At 46.1% G+C, this 25,007-nt stretch overlaps 1 long non-coding RNA gene across 1 annotated transcript; it reads left to right on the top strand.

Moving 5' to 3' along the window:
- Positions 4,853-6,963, top strand: LOC100514834. The gene is made up of 2 exons (XR_303007.3): positions 4,853-5,330; positions 6,686-6,963. It is a non-coding gene; the product is annotated as an uncharacterized LOC100514834 (long non-coding RNA).

The raw sequence follows: 25,007 nt of genomic DNA, 5'->3' as shown, positions 1-25,007 counted from the left end.
CTCTCCAACCTCAGCATCCTTCACTTAATCACGTCTGCAAAGTCTTTTTTTTTAATCTCACAAAACTTGTACATTTATTTTTCACTCCTGCTTCTTTGCTATTTGTCTTTTAACAGTTGAAATGCAATTTCATTCCATTTTTCAACTTAATCAAAATGGTACTTGAAGTTTCTTAAACCTCTTTTCAAAAGCCCTAAATTAACACAGCCCATGTATCTTATTGTATCTCAGAAAGAAAATTCTGCACAGAAAAGGTCAGGTTTTTTTTACCCCCCTCTGTGGCTGAGCCTTGCTATTAAATTGAGTATTTCTCCATGTTCATGACCTGAGCAAAACCTGCAAACTGTGAGTCACCATCCGAGCTGGAGCCGTGAGTCATGGGAACGCAGTGGCAGGGAAATTGATCCATCTCCTAAAGAAAGCAATACCGAATGTGCTTGTTAATATATAAATGCATATATGAAAGGTAATCCAGTGCAAGCCGTTCTTCCCACAGGCAGCAAGTCCCATCTATTTGTCCTGCTTTCAGACAAGCTGACAGAAAGCCCTTTCCATCCTCTATGAGAGGCTCTTTGGGAAACAAGCTTATAAGGAGCCCCTACTGTTGTTTCCACGTCTCTCTGAGCTGCAATCCTGCTCTTTAAGGCAGAGAGACTGGCCGTGTGAGTTCAGTTGAGGGCTTTAGATCCAGTGTCATCATCTCAAAGGGTGAACCCTCTCCCTGTTAGTGTCCAGTACTCGCCGTTACTGCCCGCATCACTATTACTGCCCAATGCTTGGTGCTCGCCCCAGCCAAGCACGTGGACATTAGATGTGCAGGATCTCTCCCGACCCCGAGGCCAGAGCAGCCTCTTCACAGGACAGAATGGCCAGCAGGTGCGAAGGAGAAGCCAGAAGCCCTGGGAGAGCCCGGCTCCCCTGCGGGGTCTGACTCATGCCCAGCTTCCTCCCTCCAGTCACTTCGGTAATGGGCCTCAGGCTCGTTTCACGTTCATCCAGAAGTGACATCGCAGACAGTATTACTAACTCCTGGTTCTGTTCACAAATTGGACTGCCTCTTAGAACTGTGTAATATAAATTGCGTCATTATAAAATGCAACAAAGAAACCTGGTAAACAAGTTGTGGCCCGCTGCCACCTCCCTGTGTGACCCCAGAGTCACAACCTTCTCTGAATGTTGGATTTCTCCGGACATCTAATTGCATGGTCTCTAATGACCTGCTTCCCGCTCTTGTCATCAGGCTCCGAAATCAGGAAGGCACGTGTCCAGTGCCTTTTCCTCAAACGGTTGTAAGATGATCACCTTCCAACCGGTGAAAATAGTGAAGTAATGAGTGTAGCCTCACCCTCCTCAGAGAAAAGTCAGTGAGCAACGCCATGGGGAGCCGGGCCTCGGCCCTGACGGTGTCCTTTGCCTCTGGTCTTGAGCTGCTGGGTCACCTGCAGGCTGCAGGCACGCCTTCCTTGATCCTGGGTCTCAGCCCAGCCTTGCCCTCGGCCTGCAGCCTCCCCGGATCTCTGCACTTGGCCATCCTTACTGGAGCTTGGGGATTGGCTGGGCATCCTTCCTCTAAGTCTTCTTCTGCCCTCCACCCTGAGCAGGAGGCCCGCTATGGATGCCCCCCAGGCATCCTCTGAGCAACTGCGACTGAGTCTGTAATTAGCCTGGAAGTCCTTGAGAACCGGCACAGGACCTTGTCCCTCCCCGTGGTCACGGCAGTGCCCCGCACAAGGTCTGGTTTACCAGAGATGCCTAAAGGATGGGTGAGTAAGGGGTCCCCACCCTCCTGCCCAACTCCGGCGGCTGGACGCTCTCCCTCCTGGACACACCCCCAGACCATTAGTGACTGGGAGAAACTGCCATCAAACATTTCTGTGCCCAAATGCTGCTCCTAATAGCTGCAGTTTTCCTTCCACAGTCCTCCCTCCTGGCCTCTGGGAAATCTGAGAACCTGGGTCTCAAGGCCGGAGGGATACGGACTGTTTGGGAGTTTAGAGCTTCAGGGCCTGAGCCTCTGGGGGCGTCTCTAAGCTCAGGCATGTGAGGCTCTGACCTAGGAAAAATCACTCACTCTTGACTCAGGGCCTTGCAGACTTTGCATCAGCTGTTAACCCCCTAAGGAGAGCAGGCTCCACCCTGTGTCTTGGCTTCGGGGTGGAGGAAGAATGAGTTTCCTAGGGAGGGGCTCGTGCGTGGGGCCCTCTCCTACTGTCTCAGAAAGCCCATCCCTCACTCGCACAGTATCCTCCATGGGTGACTGGGCGCTGGCCTTATTCCGGGATTTCAGATGCAGCAAGGGACAAAGTACAGCATTTCTGTCCTCATGGTCCTTACAGTCCAGTAAGGAAAAGTCAGGCAGAAAGCAGAATAAAGGAGAGAGCAGGTAGGAAAGGAACGGCGCCGATAAAATGGGGGAGGGAGATAAAGCGGAAAGGCTTCAGGAGAGACTTCACTAAGGAGGCAGCGTTTCTGCAGGAGCTCAAAGCTGCAGAAGGAGGGAGCCAGGAGGTGGCCTGGGAAAAGCCTTTCCAGCAGAGGGGGAGCCAGTGCAAAGGCCCTGAGATCACACCAAGCCTGGAACAGTCAGGAACAGCAGGGGTGCCGGTGTGGCCGCAGAGGAGAGAGGGAGGGGCAGGAGGGAGATGGGGCCAGATCCTGAAAGCTCTTAGGTCAAGGCAGGGGCTTTGGTGCTCTGGTAAGTGAGATGGAGAGCTGCTGGAAAGTTTTGAGCAATTAGGGGTTGATTTGCATTTTCATAGGTTAATTGAAATTTCACCATTCACAACAGGCTGAAGCCTGTGAAGACAAAGTGGACAGAAGGGGAAGAGCCCTCAGCATAACCTGATGAGAAGCCTGGCCTGGAGCAGGGCGGTGGCCATGGAGGTATTGAGATGTGCTTAGATTCTGGATGCATGTGGAGGTAGAAGAGACAGAATTTGTGATGTATTGGAGCTGAGGTATGAAGAAAGTTGAAGAGTCAAAGATTATTCTAAACTTTAGACCTGAGCCCACTGAGTGGCCATTAACTGAGATGCTAAACTTTCCCGGAGTGTCAGGCTGTGGAGGAAGGGACGGGGTAGCTACGAGACAGGAAGCAGGAAACTAGACATGGTCACAAGCCTGAGCCACTTACTAGGCAATCAGGTGAGCAGCTGGATAAGTGAGAGTCTGGGACGTATGATGTTTTGCTGTCCCGTGGTCAGAGATCAGAACATTACCGACTCTAGCACCCAGCAGCGATGGGCCATGTGCTGCTGATGTGTTGGGTGCATCCCAGTGGCGCAAGCGGGAGGCAAACTGACATTTCATTATGACTGTCCACTTCCAGGGCTGGGACTCAATCCAGCTCCAAACCCTCGGCCTTTAAAAGACCAAAGAACGCTTGGCCAAGGTTACGTTAAAATATCCGTGGAAGCAGCGTGTAGATATTACAGAGGAAGCGCAACGACAGCTTGAATGTGAACTGACCGCACTGCCACCATGTCTGCAAGATCTGTCGCTTGAAGGGGACCCAGTGGGAGGCGCCCTTATTCAACCTGGAAAACCGATCAGGCCCCGTGCTGCACAAACGCCAGGCCCAGCCTGTGTGCTGTGTTCTGAGTTCCTAATTTTAACCACCTTTGAAATAGGCCTGGGTTTTTATCTTTTTGTTGCTGTTTTGCTTTCTGCTTTCAAGATGGCACTTTGGTTTCAAGACAAGGTGGATCCAGTTGTCCCCCATTTCATTGATCAAGTCAGTCCCTAATTTCATTCCGCACACATTTTCCATTAGCTTAACGCTGGGTGACTGGCTCTGCTGGAACAGAGGAAGTTAATTTGATAATGTTGTAGATGAGGAGGAGGAAGCCTGCGTGGGTATCACCAGCTCGCCCATAGCCCGCGTCCTTGTGGTATGAGCATTTAGAGAAAAGAAGGTGCAGACTTTTGTCTGCTGGGTGATTTCCCTTCTCAAGTAGGAACAAGGGAGAAACGGCTCCTGGGATGTCGTGAGTTGGCTGGTGGTGGGAAGTCATCCTTAGCAGATGTTTCTGAGATTTCTGCGGGTTGTCATCACTACCCCATCATTTAGCATTCTGTTGTTTTTTGGTTTTTTTTTAATTGGAAATGGCTTTGAGGAAATATATTAATTTTTTATTACCCCCATAACAAATTAACACAAACATAGTGGCTTAAGAAATAAACATTATTGGAGTTCCCACTGTGGCTCAGTGGAAACAAATCCAACCAGTATCTGTGAGGATGTGGGTTTGATCCTGGCCTTGCTCAGTGGGTTAAGGATCCAGTGTTGCTGTGAGCTGTGGTGTAGGTCACAGACACGGCTCAGATCCCATGTTGCTATGGTTGTGGTGTAGGCCGGCAGCTGCAGCTCTGATTCAACCCCTAGCCTGGGAACTTCCACATGCTGTGGGTTAGGTCCTAAAAAGACAAAAAAAAAAAAAAAAAAAAAACCCAAAAAATTCATACACACATTATTACATTGTAAATCAACTATAGTAATTTTTTTTCAAAAAACCAAAAAACCAAAAAAAAACACATTTTTATCTTACAGTTCTGTAGTTCAGAAGTCCACATTGCTGTTCATTGTTTAAAATCAAGCGATCGGCAGGCCTGGGTTTCTTTAGGGAGGAAAGAATGTTCTGTAGGGGAGAACCCATGTCCTTGTAGTTATGGGTTGATTGTATCTTCCCCTCCAAAACAAACAAAAAAGAAGGTATGTTGAAGTGGTAACTACGTCTTCCTCAGAATGTGACCTTATTTGGGAGAAAAATGTTAGCAGTTGAGGATTGAGTTCAGATGAGGTCGTTGGGTGGGCCCTAGTCCAATAGGACTGTGTCCTTATAAAAAGGAAACTTGGACACAGACACATGCAGGGAGAAGCCATGTGCAGATTGGGGTTTTGCTGCCACAAGCCAGGGAACCATAGGAAGCGTGGAGAGGGACCTGCAGGGTGGGAGAGGAGGGGCACAGCCCCGCCTGCTGCTTTAGCCTGGACTTCTAGCTCCAGAACCACAAGATAATAAATTTCTGTCGTGGGACCATCGATGTGTGGTGCCCTGTTATGGCAGCCCTGGCACACCGGGCGTCTGTCTGTGCCGCTCCCGAGGCTGTCCACAGTCCTTGGTCTGTGCCCTTTCCTCCATCTGCAAAACCAGAGATGTCGCATCTCTCTGATCCTCTGTTCGTAGTCACCCACCTCTACCCACGGCCGGGAAAGTCTCTCCAGTCCAAAGGGATCACGCCATTACCTGGGGCCCACCTGGATGAGCCAGGAGAAGTGCCCCCGTCTCAAGGTCCTCACCTCCACCCTGGTTGCAAAGACCCTTTGCCATGTAAGTACGATGCTCAGAGGTTCTAGGGATCAGGGCTGCTGCATCTCTGCTTGGGGTGGGGCCTTAGTCTGCCTCTCCTGGAAGAGTATCAGTTCTAGTGTCACAATGAGATGCATTAGAAGACATTTTTTTTTTTTTTCTGCTGAAAGTGGAGGTGGAGTATTTGGGGAACATCTGAGGCGGGTGCAGAATAACAGAGGCTCCAGGAGACACGGCCTGGAGGAGGGAGGCCCGGGGGAGGCACAGTGGGGGCTGCCAGGTGCCTTCAGCATGAGATGCGGGGCTTGTTCCAGCTCTGCCAGGCATAGCAGTATGACTTTGGGATTGTCGCCTGTCCCCTCTACACCCCAGTTTTCTAGTTTACAATAAAGGATCTAGACTTTGCAGCTGTAGCAAGAAGCCAATAAGATCAGAGGAATGGACTTTGATAGGGTATTTTGATCTTTGCAGCTGTAGCAAGAAGCCAATAAGATCAGAGGAATGGACTTTGATAGGGTATTTTGATAGGCATTACATGTGACGTGTCAAGCACAGACTAGAAAGGCCTCCCACAGTGATGGGACCAATGCCCCTGATCCCCAGAGAAGCGGGAACACCCAAGAGAGGAGAGCGGCTCCAAACGATCCTGACTGCTCCTCTGTCAGTGTCACTTAGAACCAATTCCCCTGTTATGACGGCACTGAGACCCATTTTAGGGAAAGAGGCGACGGGGGTTAAGCCTGAACACCCAGTGCAGGCCGGGCCCTATGGGAACAGCTTGCCCACTGTCACACCCACACTTCTCACCAGCCGTCTGCTCTGGTTGTCCCTACCCATTTGCGAGAGGAGCCAAGACATGAAGGGTAGGTGGCAGCAGTGGGATCCCACCCAGCCGTCGGCCTCTTAAGCCTCTTCACCCTATGGCTCAGCTAGGGTCATCTCCCATCTCGAGGGTAGATGCGAAGTTAGGGGAGATGGACTCAAAGAACTACTCTGTCCACTAAACACTGCCTCTCATCCCATGTTGGAGGAGACAGAGGTGTGTTTGTTCTTTTTAGGCCCACACCCGTGGCATATGGAAGTTCCCAGGCTAGGGGTCGAATCAGAGCTGCATCTGCCTGCCTACCCCACAGCCACAGCAACACAGGATCCAAGCTGCATCTGTGACCTACACTGTAGCTTGCAGTTTGTGGCAATGCCAATCCTTAACCCACTGAGCGAGGCCTGGGATTGAACCCGCATCCTTACGGACCCTGTGTTGGGTTCTTAACCCACTAAACCTCAACAGGAACACCCATCATTGGATTTTTAAGTGCTTTAAAGATAGAATGTAACTGCACATAAGTGAGAAACTCTTATATTCAATATTTCCACAGAGTTCCTATGGGATCAGTGGGCTCAGTCTTTGCAGACAGATAAATCTCTCCACAACACAAAGAACGCTGTGTGAAACATTTGCTGAAACTGAAACAACTTTCAAGGATAATGGGGATCGTCTGATGAACACTTCTTTTTCCCATTCCTTTCATAATTAAAAGGAAAATTTTAAGCTCAGGCAAGGCAGTGGAAATGTACCTAATGAAAATTCTGTTGGACCCATTCCATTTTCTTGGTTTGTTGCCAGACTAAGTATTAAATGTTAGTGCAAACAATACATCTTTCTGGTGGTATTGTTGTGTCTTGTCTCCCAGAAAATTAAGGCGATTATTTGCTTATGAAGTGGTTTGTTTCTGCAGTTGATCAACTGCCGTCTGGAAAGCCTTGGAACTTGAACCATTTAATAACCCTTTACAAAAGCTTATTTATTAGAGCTGAGACAGAGTTCTTCTCAATTACCTATTTTTCGTAAGTTATTCTGGCCTCTGAATGTTTTTGGATCTCTTCAGTGAGCAATGGCTCTTGAAAGTCTCTGGTTACGTCTGCTTTTGTTCTGAATACCAGCCCTGTTATGTCTGTTTGTGTTCCGAATACCAGCCCTGACGATTCCTGGTCTCTCCATCTGCTCCTTAGTTCATTGCCTACCGCGCCCCACTCCCCACATCCACACACACCTACCACTCTCCTCTCTGAAATCACTTCCAAGTGCAGGAACTCAGTCTTTCTCTTTAGAGGGCGCCCTCCAGGCCAAACCCCATCGTCACTCACATTGAAGGGACTCTTCTTAAACAAGGTAAGGTTTTCTCACTCCCCCATCCAATCTGTCATGAGCTTGTCCCAATTCACCACCTAAGCATTTCTCTAACCCCACACCTAAGCCAGCCTTCCCACCACTGCCATAGTTTCTCACCCTCCTCATCTGTCTTCGCTTTTTGCCATCATGATCTTCTAAAATTTATCTCCACTCCATTCCCAGAGTCATTGTTGAAAGCAGGAGGCTGGCTAATAGCATTCAGCTGTGAAGTCTCTTTGGTCTACCTGTCACTTAGAGTCCTTTTCTTTTTTTGGGGGGTGGGGAGCATCTGCTGCATATGGAAATTCCCAGGCTAGGGGTTGAATCAGAGCTGTAGCTTCCGGTCTACACCTCAACCACAGCAATGCCAGATCTGAGCCATGTTTGTGACCTACACCACAGCTCATGGCAACACTGGATCCTTAACCCACTGAGGAAGGACAGGGATTGAACCCACATCCTCATGGATACTATTTGGGTTCATTACTGCTGAGCCACAACAGGAACTCCCCAGAGTCATTTCTTAAACTGAAACTTAATGGATTAAGTGGAGGAAGCTCTTGGAATAGGGAAGAATCAGGGTTTGGGGTGACATTCAAGGGGTGCTAATTTTCCAGCTTTCACAAGGCCTTTCCTCCTTGAACTTGAAAGTCTTTATCTGTCTTGTGACTTGGATGTGAGATTTCATTGAAGATAAGTGGTTACATGGGTAAAGCAGTGTGAGATCCTTCAGGCTAAAGCACATACCCTCAGTGGCTCAGACCCTGTCCCATCCTGGCCACTTTCTGACTCACTCACACACTGCTCACTGGTAACACGCATGGAACTGGTGAGGGCTCCCTGTGCACGCTGGGTCATTTTGTTTGTGCTCTTCCCTAGATCCCTGCCTTCCCCTCCATTTCTCAGTCTTCCTGGGAGCATCAGCTCAGGTATACCCCCTCCAGGTGAGCTGACTAAGTCCTAAACTGTGTGAATATATTGCCATTTGATTCTTTCTTTTGCTTCATAGCATGCTTTGTAATTTTTGATTGGATGCTAGACATTGCCGACTAAAATTCATAAATGTTTGGAACTGTGTTTTATTCCTCCTGAAATGGTGAAGCTTGGTACTGAAAATAGATAAAGAGCCAGCAGATGACCTAGTTTTAGGTTTGTAGGGCTAGTCTATTTCTGTGGCCCTTCTGTGATTTTGGCTGAGAGCCTGAGGTGTTGACCAGGTTGTGTCCATCTTAATAGACTCTGAACTGCACCATTGTCTTCCCAGCGCCTTGCAGCTATTAAAGTATCTGCCCCATACTCGACAGTCTCAACTGCTTCTGCAGGATTTCAGGTCTTTTTACACTGAGCAGTTTAGAAGTTGGCTAACACTTTAGAAGAGGCTGTGCACGGATGTGGGACTCACTTTCCTGCGATCCCTTCCTTGCTTGGACTTGGCCCATAAAGTCCTCAGTTCTTCAGACTTGTGGTTGCCAAGGGGAAGAGGGAGAGAGTGGGATGGACGGGGAGTCTGGGGTTAGTAGATGCAAACTATTACATTTAGAATGGATAAGCAATGATATCCTACTTTATGGCACAGGGAAATATATCCAATCTCCATATATAGATGGAAGTCTACATATATATGGACTGAGTCACTTTGCTGTATAGCAGAAATTGACACAACATTGCAAATCAACTATACTTTAATAATAATAATGATAGAAAGACCCAGGTTCTTAGACAGTCCTGGATCCAACCTCCCTCCCCTCAGTCTCATAGGACTGCAAATTCCTGCTGGCATTCTTCCACAGCCTATGAAGTAACAAGCATCCTCAAGGAAGAAACCAGGGTGAATGGAGCTGAGTTCTTCACCCTGACCTTCTCCCAGGGACCATAGCATTTTGAGCATCCTGTCTCCTTTGATGACTCTCAGTGCTTTAGACAGCAATCATAATTTTATATATTCTTACAATTTTTATAATTGTGTTCTGTCAGAAGGCTGTCCAGTACAGGCTACTTCATGATCAGAGCAGGAAGTATATATGTTTAGTTTTGGTTTGCATATCATTTAATATATTAATGTATATTAGTTATACATGGGACATGACGTATTACTCCTGGCTGTAGGCATAAAAGCTGCCCCTTCAGTATATAAACAGAAATCAATAAAAGATAAGAGCCCACTTCCTAGAATTAGAAATCAGTGAGTTCACGGTTTTAAAAAGTCCCCTGTGCACAGAGCAGAATGGACCTCAACATCCATGTTAGGACTGAGCCAAAAGGTGGAAAGGAAACTACCCCAGACATTTACATTTGTGCCAGACTAACACACACACACACACACACACACACACACACACACAGACACGCACACACACACCTCACTTCTCCAAGGTGGTGGAATTTCTAATTGGTTTACCACTTTTTCTTAGTTTATTTGGCCCATCCTTTCCTTATGGTATTCTACTTTACAGTAAATGTTCTTCAGCCTTTCAGTTTCCTTTCACATCGTGGAACATGGGTTTGTACGTATTATTTTGGAAAGACTGAAAAGTCGAGGTTGAGGAAGATGAAGATAAGTTGTATTTCTTTGCTCTTCCTTCTATGAATCTTCACCATCAACATTCAGGTATATTGTACTGTCTTGACAGCATATGTCTTTATAAAATTAAGTCAATTATCATGGATAATTAACCAGATAAATCAAGTTAATTATCAATCCATCTTATATTACATGATTAAACCTCACATTCTAGTTTACTTCCTACAATTCCTTTAGAAGCTACTGGACCCTTTGTGTTTTATCATAATTGGGAGCTAAAGAAACACAGAATGATGCCAAGAAGCTCAATCAATGACCAAAGCACAAAGACCAGAATCCTAGACCCATTTCCATTCTGGAAAACAATTATTAATAAAACACACACACACACACAAAAGAGAAAGTCACACAACACTGATATCTTGTATTTGTCTGAGGCACTACTGCCAAATTTCTCAGTGAAGGAACAGAACCTTCCTGTCAGTGCCTAAGATAAAGGCACATCATTTGATTACTGCATGTTTTCCCCTTTTCAATGTTTTTCCACTGTACCTCACAAATAAGATCATAATCTGAGCCATAGCTGTTATTGTCGTTGGTTTTGTCCTAAAGAAAAAGAAGCTAGATAAGCATGAGGATTTTGAGGATGATACAAAAGTTATAAAAAAGAGTTTAACTATAGCAGATATGGATTTTTGAGATAATGATCCCACACACAATGTAAGTTGCAAAGCTACCAGCTTACTTGGGAGTGGGGGTGGGGAGGGGGAAATATGAATCTTAAAAGGTATAAGAAAATATAGTTGTATATGCACATGAGAGAACCCTCCAGTTAGAAAGCATCACTGGAGTGATCAGGCCGGGTTCTTTATCATGTAAGTTAAAAATTGTTGAAGAAAATAGTTTAAGTGATTTTATATTCTCATTCTTTGGATGCCCTGGTACAATTATAACTGCGCCTTTGCTTTCCTTGGTGGTGTCAGATGTGCTGCGGGCACCCTGGCACCTGCTGGCTTCCTCAGATGCGTGGCCTGGCCCCTGAGATAATGAGCTTTTCCACCCGGGTTCCAGGCAAAGATGAACCTACTTTCCATCCATACATGGTTTCTCGCCCACCCTTCCAAATGGCAAAGGGTAAGAAAACTCATCCAGGCTCTGGTGACTCTGGTTTTTTCCTCTCAGTTTCCTTCCGCAGGAATATTGGATGCTTTGCTTTTTTTTCCAAAACGATTTTGCAAAAGCATGTTTTGCATAAAATTTTCCTTAATTCCAAATAAAGTAATAAAAATTTAAAAAACACATAACTGTCCTCTAGAAGGAAATATGATCTGGAACAAAGGATTTTACCAAGAAGCTTTGGCAGGAAGGACGCATCTAGACCACCTAACACCAGGCTTCACACCCAAGATCTCAAGTCATTGTGGGGGTTCAAAGGTTCTGAAGTCTGAGCAAGGTCAGTCTGTGGCCCTTCAGCCACACCGAGGCTCTGGGAATAGTCCCAACTACACCAGGAGCGTGTGCTTGGGAATCTTAATAGTAACAGCAAAGTGTATTTAGTGGAAGGCTTTTCAATGTAAAAAAAAAAAAAAAGGACTTATACATATATTTGATAGTTTCACTTTCAGAACCAAGATACACTTGTTATCACCATCTAGTATATGATCAAAGGACCATCAAAGCAGCATCACTAGGAGTTCCCGTTGTGGCTCAGCTGGTTAAGAACCTGATGAATATCCATGAGGATGTGGGTTCGATCCCTTGCCCTACTCAGATGTGCAGGATCCAGGGTTGCTGTGAGCTGTGGTGTAGGTTGTAGACACAGCTCAGATCTGGCGTTGCTGTGGCTGTGGGTGTAGGCCGGCAGCTGCAGCTTTGATTAGACCTCTAGCCTGGGAACTCCCATGTGCTGCAGGTGTGCCCCCCTGCAAAAGGCAACTAGGGGCACTGTCAATAGTAAACTTTCAGTAAAAGGTAGCAATCATTACCGTGCTTATTAGTCTACAGCTCAAATCTGAAAGATGGCCTTGTAGGTAGCCCTTCATTCTTTGAAAAAAACTGGAATAAAATGGAGTTTTTTTTAATAAACCAGCAACAATCACACATAGTATACAAGTAAACAGAAGTTAATGGTTTTTAAGCAGTGGGGGTGGTTGATTGTGAAGGATTAATGGTATAATGAAAATCTGCATTCGAGGTCAGCATATATATCTTGAACTCTAACATTATTCAAAATGATTTAAAGGTATTTTACATTAATATATAATGCATACTATGTATACATATGCTCATAAAATGTTCAAATATAGAAACACAAAGAATAAAAGGCGACGGTTTCGTTAAGTCCTCTTCTCTTCCAGCCCCTTCCCTCGAGATAAGCGCGGTTCATCAGAGAGAATATGATTGAGCATAGTTTGGGGAAATGGAACACTATTCTTTATAGCTGTAAAAATTTTGCAAGATAACTTTAAAAACGATTACTCAAGTGTAGCTAGCTAATTTTTCCAGACACTGTGACATTCAGCCTCCTAGTGAGCTGAAGGAACAGCAGAAGGGGAGATTTCATTTTTCTCAAGGAGGTACAGAAAATTACATTAGAATTTCTCATTGAAAGTAATTCCACCAGCATTCGAGAAGGCCTGGCTGCAATTCAAGCTTAAGCAGTCTTGTTTCAAATGAAATCCCTTTCAAAGTTACTCAAGTTAGACCATGTCTATAGAGCAAAATGTCCAGATAAAATCAGCGGTAATCAGGGCTGGACCCCAGCCCCCTGGTGTAGAAATCACACTTGTCCCCAGCACAGTCCCAGGAGGAGGGGCCTCTCAAAGTCAAGAGGGGCTATGCCGCCAGCAAAGGCAGAGTCAGCGTGCTTAGAAGTGGGAAGTCACGGGTGGCAGGAAGGAGTTTTCTGTCCTACTCACCATTTTTCCTTTCCCTTCTCTAGTGAGAAGGGAGGCTTCAGGATACAGAAGCAGTGGCTCTGTGGGCAAATTAAGCTTGGGGGTTAGCTATGAGAGGCAAACAACCTCAGCAGCAGAAAGGCTTGTTCGTATTTTGGATCAGCCATGCTACAGACTGTGAAGGATGCGCTGAGAACTAGGCTGCTTTTCTTCATGCATTCAGCTCCATGGTCAATGTCCCTTGAGGACTCCCAGGATCACTGGTGGAGTGGAGCTGAGACCCTGGAGAAGAGTGCTGAGCAACAGAAGAGAGTGAAGCCAGTGTAGGTAAGGGGAGAGGAGAAAGATGGAGAGAGAAGAGGCCACCTGAGTTATGAGAGGCATCTTGAGACAAGAAGAGAAACTTCTGCTCCATCCTCTGGACTGGGGTAATCAGGGTTGGCCGGGGCGGACCTGGCCTGTACAACCCTCAAGACACTGCTGCTGTCTCAGAGGAGGATGCATACAGTACCTGTACAGTCATGCATGGAGCAGGCAAACATCCCTGAAGTCTGACCTTTAAGCCTGTACAGAGGACAACTGACCCCTGCAAATGCAGTCATTCTCAGTAGGAAGGTATGGCACACAGATCTGGAGATATGAAAGAAGCAGGCGTATCTACAGCCATGGGGACAAATCATAGCTCTGCAGGGATGGTTTATATTAACAAGACCCCCAAACTCAAGGAAAATGAACCATGTTTAAGAGAGAGAATCAACTGTGAAAATGGATGGCCTCTGCTTCACAAAGATCACTCAATAGACAAGGCACCCCAGTGTGTGGACACAAATGTGGCCTTTTTCCTGTAGGAAGAGAGTGAGGGCATTTGCTCAGATCTGTGTGTGAGGAAGAGTTAACATAGCCAGCCTGCCCACCATCCTGTGAAATATCCATTCACAAAGCTGGCCCTTGACTAGTTGTCTGGGAGCGTGGCTATCAGAATTGTTGCCAGCATCCCCTAAAGGACAAAGGAGTGGCTCCGTGAGAACCTCCAAACTGTTTGTACAAAAAATGTGGTTTATGAGGAAGCCTCGCATTCCTGTGAGCCCAAACTTGGGTTTATTCTAGGCAGAGCCAGCCCATGAGATCAGCCCCTGATAGAAAACCTGGTCCAAGTCTCTGATGTGCTTGGCTGGCTGGCAGCCTCCTGCACAGGCTGTCACACCTCATTTCTGACTGCAGTGCTCTTGGACCAGCCTATGAAACTCCGCCAGGTGAGGCCTCCCCTGGAAGCTTGCACCTGGTCACCCCCTGACTCGCCCCAGGTCCCTTTGATGATTTTGCTTGGTCTTCTTCCACTGGAGTCAGGCATAGTCATGACACAAGGGTCTGCTGGTCCTTTGGGTGCCACTTGCCAATAGTCAAACTTCGGTCATTCTCTCACTGCTGGGTCCTTTGACTCAGTATGGCTTTCAGCATCCTCAGGAGCTACTTCTACTTCCAGCAAAGACATCTTTGGCATTGCATATAAGAGAAAATCATTTCCTGTGCCAGAAATGTTCCTTCCTCATCCACCTCCTCCTAAGAGGACGTGTCTCCGCCTCTAACCAGCCCATTAAAGACTGTGCCCATGGGCCTGGGCTCTGCAGTGATGGTTGATGTTGGTTAATGTTCGCCCTGCTGCTCTGGACCAGCTGCTGATTGGACTGAGGGTGACATCTTACCCAAGCTGGGATCATTTGCTTTCCTCCAAACTTGCATGGGAGTAGTCAGAGCCAGACTCAGATATTGAAGGGGCTCCAAGGATCCTAAGGACCGTTTTCTTTCTTTCTGCCTTTACGCTGCTTAAATCGCTCAGACTGTGTCTTTTCCTTAGGAAAGTCTTAAATTCCCCTTAATTCACAGAACTGTCCCACCTTACCTTTGTCCTTCTTTAATATTCCTCCCATATCACTGAATTTGCCTTAGCAAAATCTCTCTTGCCAGAAGGCAGAAAGGGCCCGTGTCCCGGTTATTTGCCCAGAACCTTTAAGGCCAAGCACTTGCCCAGCTCCCATTAGGAACTAAGTAAATATTAGTGGAATAAATGGCTGAATGATGCCTATCCCCTGGGCCTATCTCAGGGCAAGAGCCTTGCAAGGTCTTTTTTTGCAAAGAATCCCAAGACCGACTCCCCTCTTTAGCACATTTCCTACGTCTGTGAAGTTTGGTGCACAGGGATTTTTTTTAAAAGGTCAGGTTGAAAGCGTCAATTTTTTTTTTTTTTCTTTTTTGGGAAAGCAAAAAGTGAGCTGTCATTTGGCTCCACGTCGCTTGTATGGGGATGTGAATTATTTTAGCTGACACTCTTGGTAAACCCACCACTGGGGATTTACAGCTTTGTGAAGTATAGCTAGTAACTTTTGAAAAGTGTGAAAAAGTTCAAGAATGAATAGGTCTAACTTTTACAGAGAGAGAGCTAGCTCTCAGAAGGTTGAGTTTCAAAAATAAAGAATCTAGAGTTCTCAGGATATATGCCTCTGATGTGGGGACGGTAACAGCTGCGAGCAAGGAGCCATCTTGAAATTTATCATAAAAATATGTCTAAGGATTTTGCTCATAAACATGAGTGTGGTGTGGTGTTGGGGGCAGAGAGCAGGCAGTGCAGGAGCCGAGCATCAACATCAGGGCCTCCACTCTTCCTGTTAGATGAGTCATACTTTCCATGGCCTGGAAATCCAGAACCAGGGCTTCCAACTTACGGCTCAGAGGAGTGGATGCACATTATGAGGTAAGAGTTTCACAATAAACCTTTATCCTGTTATTCCGTTCATACCCCTGTTCGATTATTTTAGTTCTTTTTTGCAGCTTCTTGTTTTCACATTCATTTGGTCCCTGTTGCTGCTCTGAGCCCTGGGAACATAGCAATAAACAGACAGAGATTTCCTGGACGTGATGGGCTTGCACTTTGTAGTAGGAAAAATGGGAGTGGGAGCACAGCGCGCAGGATGAATTTGTAAAGGACGTGAAATAGGGTGACATGAAATAGTTACGACGTCTAAGATTAGAGCTGGCAAAACACCAGCTCCATCCTATGCGTAAAGAATCACAGCCGCAGAGACAAGGTCCAGTTCAGAGTCACTGTGTCCATCTCTCAATATGACATTTCTAATATGGTTTTATGGCTTTTACAGTAATGGGGAACAGCAAATTATGCTTCAACCACAGGCAAAATTAAGTTAACTCATGCTGTGGTTGTTCATCTTATGCAGTTGCTTAAACATTAATTGATGGCGAGGGATCAGAGTTCAGTCATGTTGCCAGACTTCAGGGGAACAGACAGTAACTTAGGAGCAATTTACCCTCTAATATAATTAAGTTTGATTTTCTATTCCAGAACTCTCGCCGAATAATGCCTTCCTTTGCCACATTTAATGATTTGTGTCTGAGAGACCCTGTATATCATTTGGGGAGCTTACTGAGTTATTATTTCATTAAATTTATTGACATAACCTTTCCTCAATAATGAGTAAAATCAGTTATAATTATGTAGCCTTTTTCTCTTATAGAATTTCAAAATTTTAGGTCTCATTAAATTAGACATTCAACATGTCAACGATTATATCGTACAATGCTTTATTTCCTCTGAAATAAAATTTTCATAAGAATAGAAATAGACGGACCTAATTTAGTTTTTTTCTTTATTATAGAACTGTTTCAAAAATGGCTTCCCAGACTTGAAGTTCTTATTTTATTCTTCCTTACAGTACAATGCTAATAAGTTTGGGAAATTAGGAAGGATTGCTTTCTCTCCCATCCTGCAGCAATGCTTCATTTTATGCCAATGAACTTCCTCTTACATGGCTGGACCTTTTCATAAGCTTTAATAGAAGAGTGAAAAAGAGGTAACTCTCCCAGTTTCTGAATGGTGTTCATCTCCCATAACATTTTACCAGCCTTGTAACCTATACCAGCACCATTTTCTGCTCAAATCTGCCCTACAGTTCCAGTGTTTTTAGGAACTTAGGTTTCTTTTTTTTTTTTTCTTTTTGGTCTTTTTGTCTTTTTAGGGCCACACCCACAGCATATGGAGGTTCCCAGGCTAGGCTGATCAGAACTGTAGCTGCCGGCCTATACCACAGCCACAGCAACGCAGGATCTGAGCCACATCTGCAACCTACACCACAGCTCATGGCAAGGCTGGATGCTTAACCCACTGAGTGAGGCCAGGGATTGAACCCACATCCTCATGGATACGAGCCGGGTTCGTTAACCACTGAGCCACAACGGGAACTCCCAGGAACTTAGAACGTTTTTAAAAAATTTCCAGGAATTCTTTCCAAGATGAAGAACAGAATTCCAGTCATCAAGGTGCAACTATCTTTTTTTTTTTTTTTTTTTTTTTTTGTCTTTTTGTCTTTGTTGTTGTTGTTGTTGCTATTTCTTGGGCCGCTCCCGCGGCATATGGAGGTTCCCAGGCTAGGGGTCCAATCGGAGCTGTAGCCACCGGCCTACGCCAGAGCCACAGCCACTCGGGATCCGAGCCGTGTCTGCAACCTACACCACAGCTCACGGCAACGCCGGATCATTAACCCACTGAGCAAGGGCAGGGACCGAACCCGCAACCTCATGGTTCCTAGTCGGATTCGTTAACCACTGTGCCACGACGGGAACTCCAGGTGCAACTATCTTTGATGCTGCCTCTTTGACATTTCTTCTGTCTCCAAGTCTTCTTTCTTCCAGAGCCTTTCTCCTGTCTTCTCAGCGTCAATGCCCCTCCCACTGCTCCCCTCACCCCACCACCTTCCTCCCAGTTTCCACATTGCTTCCAAGCCCGTCATCTGGACTTTAGCCTGTGTCTCTCTTCACTTCAACCTGCAGGATGGGAGGGAAAGGCAGAGAGGCAGGCAGCAGAATGTGCCTTTCTCACCCAGGAAGGATTATTTGAGAACTTACACAGACACAGGTCTCTGAACTTGAAACAATAGATGTCTGCTTCGTACGTTAGTGAGTGAACATGTGACTGATGTAGTCGTCATCAATGTCCCTTTCCAGTCCTTAGTGTCATCCTCATTCCCAGGATGCAACGTTCCATTAAAAACTAAGGCTCTTAAGTCTGAAGCACAAAAAGGTCCTGCCGAATGCTCATGATGCTGTCACTGGGGACAAGAAAAAGAAAGATGGAGAGACCTTCATAGACTCAGGAGAACATCGTTAAACCATCCATTCTAATTCAGGTTGAACCAAACTCAACATTCTCAGCAGAATTCCTTCTACATCCTTACAATATATGGTGCTGCCAAGGTCGGAGAGAACTATGCCCATGGGGAATTCTCAAACATCTTTATGGGTTTTTCAGGCCAGTTTTTCAACCTGCTTTTGTCTGTGTCACTGTTTGTGAAACAGTGTGAAATGGATGTATGGCTCTGAAAGCTATAATGGGAATATATATGGAAATCTGTGGCCACATTAATATTTAGAAAAATCTGCAATTATCCATGCCTCAGTAGTAATCTCTGTTACTACTGGTAATTAAGCATGGGTTTAAAGTAATAAGTCATAGAATAGCATTGAAGTAATCATGTCATTCTCCTCGGCCAGCAGTGTGGTTCTGTGTTACTCATTTTCCACCCACTGTTTTCTTGAGCTCTTGAGAAAAAATTCATCTCTTTAATTTGGACCTTGTTTTGCATATTTAAGTTTATAGAAGATTTTATTTTATTTTATTTTATTTTTTTGTCTTTTTGCCTTTTCTAGGGCGGCTTCTGCAGCATATGGAGGTTCCCAGGCTAGGGGTCTAATCGGAGCTGTAGCTGCCATCCTACGCCACAGCCACAGCAAAGTGGAATCAGAGCCTCATCTACAGCCTACACCACAGCTCACGGCAACACCAGATCCTTAACCCACTGAGCGAGGCCAGGGATCGAACTCGCAACCTCATGGTTCCTAGTCGGATTCGTTAACCACTGAGCCACAATGGGAACTCCTCTAGCCAATTTTAAAATGGAACTTGTGCAATCCAACTCAACAGACCTTTCTAGAATGACAACATAAGGGGTATAAAATGAATAGTCTGAAGTGGAGGATGTGTTTTACTCCCTTTTCAGCGGTAGACAGAAATCTCAATCTTGTGCTGTCACATAACATAAGGATGGTGGCACCACCACCAGTTGCTTAGGGAGCCCAGAGGCCCTCCCCCCCACTTGAAGGCATTTATTTGAGTCCTTTGCCATTGACACGGGAGCTCCCCACGTGGAACAGTTTAGGGTGGGCTGAGCTAGGTCTGCGGTGGAGGTAGGCATGTTCCTGCTGAGCAGTCAGGGCAGGTGCCAGCAGGTATGTTCCTGCAGGTGCAGACAGGTGAAGGTGGCAAGTCCTCTCCAGGTGTCCATGAAGACTGTTCCCAAGAGAGCTCTAGGGCAGGCCACACGTGGGACCCCACTGAAATATCTCCTGCTGTGGACTGAATGTGTGTCCCCCATATTCATATGCTGAAGTCCTAACCCCCGATGTGACTGTATTTGGAGATGGGGCTTTGAGGAGGAAATGAAAGTCACATGAGGTCATAAAGATGAGGCTCCATATCGGTCAGCTCGGAGGTGCCAAACAAACTCTACAAACTGGGTGGTTCAGACAATAAATATTTCTCACTGTTCTGGAGTCTGAGATGTCCCAGATCAAAGTGCTGGCTGATATAGTTTCTGGTGAGACTATCTTCCTGGCTTGTAGACACAGCCATCTTCTCTGTGTGTCCTCACATGGCAGAGAGAGAGAGAGAGGGAGAGACGGAGGGAGGGAGGGAGGGGAAGAGAGAGAAGAGAAGGAGAGATCGTGAGCACTGGCTCTGGTGTCTCCTATTTTTCTTATAAGGGCACCAGCCCAGTGGGATTAAGCAGAGTAGCCCTGGGGGGTCAGAGCATCAACATATGGATTTTGGAGGGAACACAATTCAGTCCATAGCTGGCCTTGATCCACCAGGATTAGTGCCCTTAGAAGAGAGAAACCGGTGGCTTGCTCCCCAGCCTGTCCCGCCCACGAGCACTGCCTGAGGGCACAGGGAGGGGACTGCCCTCTGCAAGCCAGGAAGGGAGCTCTCACAGAGAATCCAATGGGGCAGAATGCTTGTCTTAGAATTCTAGCCTCCAGAACTGTGAGAAGTAAGTGTCTGGTTTTTTTGGCAGCCAAGCAGACTCAGGCAGATGGGGATTTTGGTGTTGGTGCTGCCCTAGTGTTCGTGCCCAGGGCTGGCCACTGATGCTGTGGTCCAGGCGGCGCTGTTGGGTCTCATCTACCCTTGTGGTCTCTCTCCTCTTGTCTATTTCATCCCCCAGCCCTTGCAAACCAGCCAGCCCCAATCCCCTCCTGCAGAATTGCCTAGGTCTCTATTTATTCTCGTTACTGTCAGCTACCTGTGCGTTACACCTGCGTCTTTGCGGCATTATCTTTTGATTAACATGTACTCCTCTTTCCCCTAAAAAGAGGCTCTCTTGTCATTTGAAATATCTCGGATCTATATTGTCTTTGACAAGCCTATTGACCCTTTCTTTTTGCTTCTCTGCTGTAAATACCCTGTTCCTTCCTGAGGAAGCCGATGCGCCTATGGCTGAAAAGGGGGGAGCGTCACAGCCAAGAACCTGTGAACAACAAAAAAAAATGCTTTAACATTTCCAGATGGTCTCTCCTTCTTCTAACACTAAATGGGAAAAAGTCTCTGATTTGGAAAGACTTACAGGAGAGAAAAGGCAGTATACAAGCAGAGCAAGGATGGTAATATAAGCAGAATGTGATCAATACTGTAAAAAAAAGTTCAGTTACACTCTGAAATAGGACACCAATTAAAACAAGGACGCTTGGGAAAGTTGGATAGAAAATGTGTTAACTTGTCCCTTGAAGGATGAATAAGCGATTGAGAACAGAACATGATACATAAAGCATCTCAGGAGAAGGAAAAAAGCATGAGAAAAATATTAAAGGGGTGAAAAATATTCTTAAATATTTTAGCAGTGATTTTCTATACATGTGTTCATTGCAAAAGTGCCTCTTCTTTTATTTAAAGCAATTGTGCCTGGAATTCTACCTGGAAATAATCTGTGAGTTATTGTCTATATTGCTGCTTACTCTTGAGAGTTTAAAGGAAGCTCTCTATTTAAAACATTCTTATTCAGGCATTTCATTAAGCCATCTTTCTTGCCCTCATGTATTCACTACATAATGTTAAATCTGACTTGGTGCTAAGAGACAGATCTTTGAACTTGTACTTGAGAAATCCTACCACCTACTCTTGTCAGTGAGGGCAACTTGGCCATCAGTGTGTGTTGCAGTAGAATCTAAAGCTCTTGGGTTCACAGACCAGAGAGCCTCCATCCAAGTGCCTCCAGCAATGGGACCAGGATGGTTGACACAGATTGCGGGTACAGAGGACTCAGAAACCCCAAATGACGGGCCTGGGAGAGGTCAGCTCCTGACACTGACCACAACCCACAGGGTTCAGCTCCCCCTCCATCCAACATCATCTACTTCCCAGGTTTCTGCTTCCTCGCAACCCTAGCTTCCTCGTCGTGTCTTCTGCATCGTGACCTTTCGGCTCCAACAACCAGAATTCACTTCAGTTTGAAATGTTTGATTTGAATTACAAGGGAGACGTTCGGGTGGCTCTGCTTGTCATTTTGTGCCAGCCCAGGTCTGGTTTATTACCCACACTCTGGACTGAGACCCTTGTGTCCAAGTCCATCTCTGGTTGAGGATGCTGGCAGATGGGGGTCCCCAACCCTTAGGGGCTTTCTCTTTAGCAGGAGCTGGGGAAGATGGTTTCACTTGGGGCAGAGTATGGTCTGAAAAGGGTACGATGGACAGAGGTACAGACATCCTGAGTAACTGAAGTGAGACACATTTCCTGACTTCCACGGCTGGCTTAATTAAGGAAACCAGAGAGTTCTGTGAAGAAACCCTTAAATCTCATTCAAACACATGCCACCTTGACACCATGATGTGTTTCCGGGTCAAGTTTTTTTTAGAGTTAGATGCAAAACGGAAGCCAATACAGGTATTGTTGCTTATTAGTTACATGATGTTTAAGTCTCTGCCGATCTTGAAGAGAGGGTCAGAGAGACTTAGCAAGAGGCTGGGTATCTGTGCTCTTTGCTTAAATCACAACCTGCTTGTTTTCCTTAAACTTTCTAGGGAGGACTGTTCAAATTCTGGAGCAGTTCCCTATCTCATATGATGCATAATAGGAAGTGCTATAGTCCGAATATTTGTGTCTCCCTAAAGTTCGTCCATGGGATTCTGCCTCCGGGTGTGATGATATTTGGAGGTGGGGCCTCTGGGAGGTGATGAAGTCATGGGGGCAGCTGTCACAAGAATGGGATTAGTGCTCGTGGAAAAGAGACCCAGAAGGCTCCCTTGCTCCCTCCTCTTCTATGAGGACACCGCCATCTAGGAACCAGGAAGCCGGCTCTCACCAGGCTTGAATCTGCAGGCACCTTGGCCTTGGACTCCCAGCCTCCAGAAGCATGAGAGGGAAATGCCTTCTGTTTCAAGGCCCTCATCTAGGGTGTTCCGTTACAGCAGCCCAAATGGCTGAAGATGTGAGGTAAGCATTCTGTAAGGTTAGAGACTGGTCATACTGGAATTTGTCTTATTTTTCCTCTTTAAGGATTTATTTTCATTTGAAGTTGACATTGAAGAGGAAGCCTACAGAATAAATATGTTATATGTAGCTGATTTTAAAATTGGGTTTTCATTTTAGGAGAAGCTTTGCATTGCCGTGTAGCTAGAAGTAAGGTCAAGAGAGGATCACTTGTAGAATCAGGGTTGGAGAATTCTCGCCCTGATCTCACCCTGAGCACTCTGCGTCTCTGCTTCTCCCTGGACCACGGCGCCCTCAGTTCTAGGATGAAAAGGTTAAAGCAGGTGGCAGGAGCTGGGGGCTGAGGAGCAGGCTGCAGAGCTCTCACCTCCTCTATCGCAGCCCGGTTCACGCCTGCAGAAGTTGTGAAGCAGAAGAGGACTTTGTTCTCAGAAGCCTAGGAATTGTGCTATTGCTTAAAATGCTTTAAATTGTTGCTGATCTTGCTAATTGAAAGCAACCAGGCTGAAAAGCTACATACCCCATCCTGCCCCTTATCTGCGGTTCTGGGACAGGCTGAACCATAGCATGGAAAATAGAGCAGCAGTCACCAGTGGGTTAGGGGTTGGGGGATGTTTACGTAGAGAGTTTTTGGAAGTGAGGGAACTTTTCTGTCTTGGTTATGGCTGGGATCAAATCTCACAGACCGCTGTGATCATCTATGTGGGAAAAGAATCTGAGAGAGAATGGCTGTGGGTATAGGTAGGACTGGGTCCCTCTGTGGTGCAGCAGAAATGATCAGAACCTTGTAAATCAACTCGACTTCAATAAAACAAACAAAAAAAGACCTCACGGACCCATCTCTCAACAAAGTCAATGCTACCGTATGTAAATTATAAAATAAAATTTAAGAACCCACCACTGATAGATGTTTCATTATGTAAACATGCCAATGTGTTAAAATGACTAATTACCCACTTCGGGTGCTGGGCCTTCTGTGATAACACAGCCATTTTCCCTCATCACCAGCCAGATGGTTGCAGCTTTAGTGCCCTCCTGTGCCCCCCAACACCGACCTATTTTTTAAGAGAGAATTTAGAATTCCTGCTGTTCAAGATAATGAGGTGGAAACTTCTCGCCTCTCGGGGGCGAGTCTGGACCTCCAACAAGCCAGCGAGCATGCCTTTGGATGGCCGGCAATGACACGATAACCTCGAGGGCTGCAATTTTCCACGTGGGCACAGACTGTGTCTGCAATTGTTACCACTGGTGAAGGCTGGTGATTAACTCGTAAAGAGTAGCGCACCGGCAATGGGAAAGAGGAAAGTTTTTCTCAGCACCCTCTGAGCAAGAAGATGGTTAGGGTCCTCAGAACACAGGAGAGGAAATTTCCTTTGACGCCTTGACAGTCTTAGTTTGGAGGTTTCCAGGTTTGCTTTGCCATGGCAGGGAGAGTGGATGCTGATTTCGAAGGGAGGTTTAACCCCTTCCTGGGAAAACAGAAGTTAAGGGCTTACCTGTCCATCATGTTCTATCTCCATATGTTGTCCTGTGTCATCCCCCTACCCTTACCTGCTGTGCCCGCTCCACAGCGCTCTTTCGCATGATCAGCCGGTGACTTTTGCCAGCATGCGGTGGAATCGTGCTTTGCCTTCTGTCCTGACTCATCACGGAAAGCTCTGGGGTAGAGTTAAAACAACAACAGCAGCACACAGAGAATGAGAAGACACATGCCTTGTCCCAGCTCAGCTAATGACTGGCTATAATTCTTGGATGAATCCCTAAATATCTGGGAGTCTCATTTTCTTAGCATTGAAAATTGAGGGAAATAATAATTGTTGTGATTCCTCAAAGTGTTTTTGAAAATACGTCAAAAGAAGCCAACACCGAACACATGTCAGCTGTGGTTGTTACTATTATAAAGAGGATCAAGAATGGGGGCCCAAGCAATAAAAGAAGAAGTTAGGTGAAAAAAGCAAGGTGGGAGTTCCCATTGTGGCTCAGTGGGAAGGAAGCCAACTGGTGTCCTAAAGACGTGGGTTCAATCCCTGGCCTCTCTTAGTGGATTAAGGATCCGGTATTGCCTTGAGCTGTGGTGCATGTCACAGATGTGGCCTTGATGTGGTTGTGGCATAGGCTGGCAGCTATAGCTCTGATTAGACCCCTAGCCTGGAAACCTCCATATGCTGCAGGTGCTGCCCTAAAAAGACAAAAAAAAAAAAAAAAGGAAAGAAAAAGAAAGAAAGCAAAGTAATTTTTCTCCCCGTTTCTTTGACTTGACATCAAAAGTCCAAACCACTGACCACAGTTTCAAGGCTCCATCCTTCCTCCTCCTTCCAATTCTGACACCCCGCACTTAGATGTGGGCCCGGGACCGTACTCCTGAGCTACTGCAGCAGCACCAGCCTTCCTGGCAGCGCTTCCCAGGCTCAGACCACTACCTTGAAAGCCTGACCTTCACCAGTCTCTTGGCCTTCGCCTGCTCAGAAGCCTGCTCCGGCTTCACTTTGCCTGCCCAGGATCTATGCTCAAACCTTATCTGAAGTCATTTCATAAAATCAAACATACTAAACCCAGTAAGTTT

This window comes from Sus scrofa, chromosome 4 (genome assembly GCF_000003025.6).
Source record: "Sus scrofa isolate TJ Tabasco breed Duroc chromosome 4, Sscrofa11.1, whole genome shotgun sequence".
Lineage (NCBI taxonomy): Eukaryota > Metazoa > Chordata > Mammalia > Artiodactyla > Suidae > Sus > Sus scrofa.
Note: the sequence above shows the minus strand (reverse complement) of the source record. Positions and strands in the feature narration are given on the sequence as shown.